The sequence below is a fragment of the Agelaius phoeniceus genome, chromosome 7 (assembly GCF_051311805.1).
Source record: "Agelaius phoeniceus isolate bAgePho1 chromosome 7, bAgePho1.hap1, whole genome shotgun sequence".
NCBI lineage: Eukaryota > Metazoa > Chordata > Aves > Passeriformes > Icteridae > Agelaius > Agelaius phoeniceus.
The window spans coordinates 9,823,500-9,827,500 of record NC_135271.1 but is presented as its reverse complement, the minus strand read 5'-3'; the positions used below and the strand labels follow the sequence as shown (position 1 = coordinate 9,827,500).

Sequence of the window (4,001 nt, the reverse complement as noted above, 5' to 3'; positions counted from 1 at the left end):
TGCGGGGAAGCTCGCCATGCGCACCCGCCACTGTGCACGTGGGCGGGGCTCTCCCCGCGCTACACCGCACGTCGCCGCTGGGCCTCGAAGCATGGGGCGCTCGCTGCCGTCGCAGTGGCTTGCCTCCCCCGCCCCCCACACCACTCCCCCACCCTGGCCTTGCGCTGGTCTTCCGCCGGTCCGTCCCTGCCAGAGAGTGGGGGCGCGGCTGCGGGCCCCCGAGCCTCGGACCGCTGGAGCCGGCGCTGCCGAACACCAGTCGCCGGTGTGCCGCGTGTGGGCGCCCTGGCGTGGCCCAAGTTCTCCTGAGTTTGGCTCTCCTCGGCATGCGCGTGAGAAAGCCGCACGGGTGCTGGGAGGGAGGGGTGCTCGGCACGGCCCCTCCTGGAGGCGCACCTGTCCCTTCTCTTGCTGCTTCGCCCGTCGAGCGATGGCCGGCCAGCCGGCCGTGGCACCCGTCAGCAGCTGAGGTGGAAAGGGCTAGGGAGCTGGGTGGCGGCGGGGGTGCCGAGCCACGGCGGTCCTCTTGGGCACACAGCGCCGGGCTACTGAGGGAAACCCCGGGCTCCGAGAAGGACGTGGCGGTGGTGGCGGCAGATGTCAGGCACGCCCCCGCCAGTGCACGCTCCCCAAAGGCAGCAGCAGGGGAGGCACCCCGGTGGGGCCATGCAGGTCATTTCCCTCACCCTGCAGCCAGGTACCTAGCACTCCGCACCTCGGTGGTCCCTCCAGGTTTTTTCCCTCGGCGTCGTCAAACACTGCGGGTTTGCCAAAAGGGGCCGGCGGGGAAGGGCAGCGGTTTAAAGACTCAGGCGGCTCGGCGCGGCCCGCCATGGTGGCTGCAGTGGCGGCGGCGGTGGCGGCAGGCATGCCGGGCAGTGGCCGTGCGGGGCGCCACTGAGGGGTGGGAAGCAGCTACTCCCACTGATTCCCTGCGGTGGTTGTCCTGTCGCCACTGGCCGTGCTCCTCCGTCGCTGTCGTTGTCCCGCCCGCGCCGCGGGGGTAAACCGTGCTGTGCCGGGGAGGGTGCCCTGTCCCCCCCCTCCGTTGCCCACGGGGGCCGACCCACTCGCCTTGCCGTAATGGGCGACGCCGGCAGAGAGCGCGCCCTCTCTGCCCTTCCTCAGCCGCGGGGTCGCGGCCGCAGGGGCCCACCCGCGCTCTCTCTCCTCGGCCCGCCGCCACGGTCTCTGGTGCGCGCAGCGCCACGTCCGGTGCCTCTCCTCCCCTCGACGGCCTTTTCTCCTCGAACGCGCACCGGCAGCGCCGTTGTCTGCCGGCCGTCCCCTGGCTCAACTGCCCGCCTGCTGGTAGGGGGCAAGCACTCGGCGGGCCCTCCGGCGGCGGAGGCCTGCGAGCGCAGGCGACCCCGTGCTGAGCGGCCGCAGCACCGCTCGACGGGCGTCCCTCCCTGCGGGGACAGTCAGCTGGAAGGCGCCCGCCATCACCCAGCAGCGGTCCCATCCCGGGCCCCACTCGTCGCATCCTCCATCTCCCTTCCCGGCCGCGTGTGGGCCGCAGGAAGGCGCGCGGGGCGGCCGTGGGGGTGCTTCTCCCCGCCCAGTCTCCGCGTGCAAACGAGGAGTGCAGGCCTTGCACCCCAGCTCAGCGCCGTCCTGACTTCCGCTGGACGCGTGCCCGAGGTAAGGGGCCCCGGCGGTGCGACGCGGCGGTGGCGGTCCCGGGAGTGAGGCCCCGGCAGCAGCGGGGTCTGCTGTCCGGCAGCCCTCGGGCGCCGGCAACGCCGTCTCAGGTCTCGGTGGCGCCCGCCACCAGCGTCCACTGGTCGCTTGCCTGCCCGGTAGGGGAGCGGTCCCGCGAGAGGCGCGCCAGCAGAGGCTGGTCGTCGTCACGTGCTGTCTCAAGCCGGGGGAAGGCTGTGCAGTGGGGGAAGAGAAAAGCCGGCCGCGCAGCAGTGCGGCGGTGCTGCGCAAGGCCTGCGGCTTCGGGGGCCAAGGGACAGCTGGCGTGTGCGGGGGCCGACGGCCACGCGCCCCCGGCCATGTGCCGTGTGTGTTGTGCATGTCGTCCCGTGAAAGCGAGAAGCGGGCGGGCCGCCGTGCCCTCCCGCATTCCAGCACGTGGCACTCTGCGCAGAGGCCGGGCCGAGCCCGGGCGCCTGGGCCGCCTCCGAAGGACGACGTTTGTGAGGTCGGCGTCACCCCTCGCGGAGGAGGCAGTCAGGACTGCGGGCTCCCCCACCTCTTGGCCGGCCTTCGGAGCGTGGGTTGCTCCAGTTGGTTTTTATTCCCCCTTCCGTTTCTGTGTGCTCGTACGGTCAAAGCCAGGCGCGCGCCCCCACGTCCTTGGCGCCAGAGTTACAAAAAAAGGGGCCGCTTGGCGTGAGCAGTGCCTGAAAGGCAGACAACTCTTAGCGGTAGATCACTCGGCTCATGCGTCGATGAAGAACGCAGCTAGCTGTGAGAATTAATGTGAATTGCAGGACACATTGACCATTGACCATTCGAAGGCACGTGCAGCCCTGGGTTCCTCCCAGGGCTACGCCTGTCTGAGCATTGCTTGACGATCAATCGCCGTCCAGGGGCCACTCCGGCGGCACGGCTGGGGTCACCTCTCAGGCCCGTCACCTGCAGCGGGCGGCGACAGTGGCGGCGGCAGTGGCGGCGGCAGCAGCGGCGTCCCGCCAGTGCCTGGAGGGAAGGCGGTCAGGGGTTCGGCGAGGGAAGCGTTTCCCTAGGCGGCCTCGATCCCTTCACTGCGGCCCGGCGGGCATTGTCGTCATCGCAGTCATCGTCGTCGCCGTGCAGGGCCTTCGTCCCCCTAAATGCAGACTCGGGGAGCGCTCCGTAGCCCCCCGCTCCAAGAGCGAGCCGCTGGGGAGGAGCTCGTTCTCGCCGGGACCGTACCGCAGATGCGGTAGCGCGGCAGCCTGGGGAGAGCGAGAGACGGCGTCAAAAGGCGCTGCCAAGGGCTGAGAGAGAAAGAGAGAGGAGGGCGAGAAGGGGAGCCCCCAGCATCCCCCCGCACGTGCAGCTGTCTGCGAGTGGGAACTGTGGCAGTACCATGCCATGCTTCTGAGCGCGCGTGTGTGGCGAGAGCACCGGGGATGGTTGTTCCAACCCCGTCCCCTCCTCTTCTGTCGCGGTCTCGGGGCGTGCTGAGGGGCGCCGTCACTCCTCTCTCTCTCCCTGCCGAGGCCGTCGCGCGCGCCACCGCCCGGCCGGTCCTCTCGCGCGGGGCCGTCTCTGCCCCACTCCCTTTTTGGTTCTCGTCTCCGGGATGGGGCTCTCCATCTCCTCATCGCTCGCTCATGCGCATGCACGCTCTTTCTATCCGGCTCCCTCTGGGAGCGCGGAGAGGAGGGGTGACTGGCGGCGTAGCGGGCGGTGGAGACACAGGGGCCATCGTCGCGCACACCCCCGTGTGCGGCGCGGCCAAGCTTTGGGCTTGCAAGCTCAGATCAGACGTGGCGACCCACTGAATTTAAGCATATTAGTCAGCGGAGGAAAAGAAACTAACGAGGATTCCCTCAGTAACGGCGAGCGAAGAGGGAAGAGCCCAGCGCCAAATCCCCACCCCGCGGTGTGGTGCGGGACATGTGGCGTACAGAACCCCCCCTCCCCGGCGGCACTCTCGGGGGACCCAAGTCCTTGTGATCGAGGCCACAGCCCGTGGACGGTGTGAGGCCGGTAGCGGCCCCCCGGCGCTCCAGGCCCGGGGCTTCTCCGAGTTGGGTTGCTTGGGAATGCAGCCCAAAGCGGGTGGTAAACTCCATCTAAGGCTAAATACCGGCACGAGACCGATAGCCAACAAGTACCGTAAGGGAATGTTGAAAAGAACTTTGAAGAAAGAGTTCAAGAGGGCGTGAAACCGTTAAGAGGTAAATGGGTGGGGCCCGCGCAATCCGCCCGGAGGATTCAACCCGGCGAGTTGCGGTCGACCGGCGCGGGTTCGGCGGATCCTCGCCTCCGCCTCCCCTCCCTCCCCCAGGCAAACCCTGTCCGCGGGGGCTGGCTGGGGGGGGGCGGGCCGGCGTGGG

General features: G+C 69.5%; 1 non-coding gene across 1 annotated transcript; it reads left to right on the top strand.

Moving 5' to 3' along the window:
• The first annotated feature begins 2,367 nt into the window (after positions 1-2,367).
• Positions 2,368-2,520, top strand: LOC129133452 (5.8S ribosomal RNA). The gene has a single exon (XR_008535990.2). It is a non-coding gene; the product is annotated as a 5.8S ribosomal RNA (ribosomal RNA).
• The last annotated feature ends 1,481 nt before the right edge of the window (positions 2,521-4,001 follow it).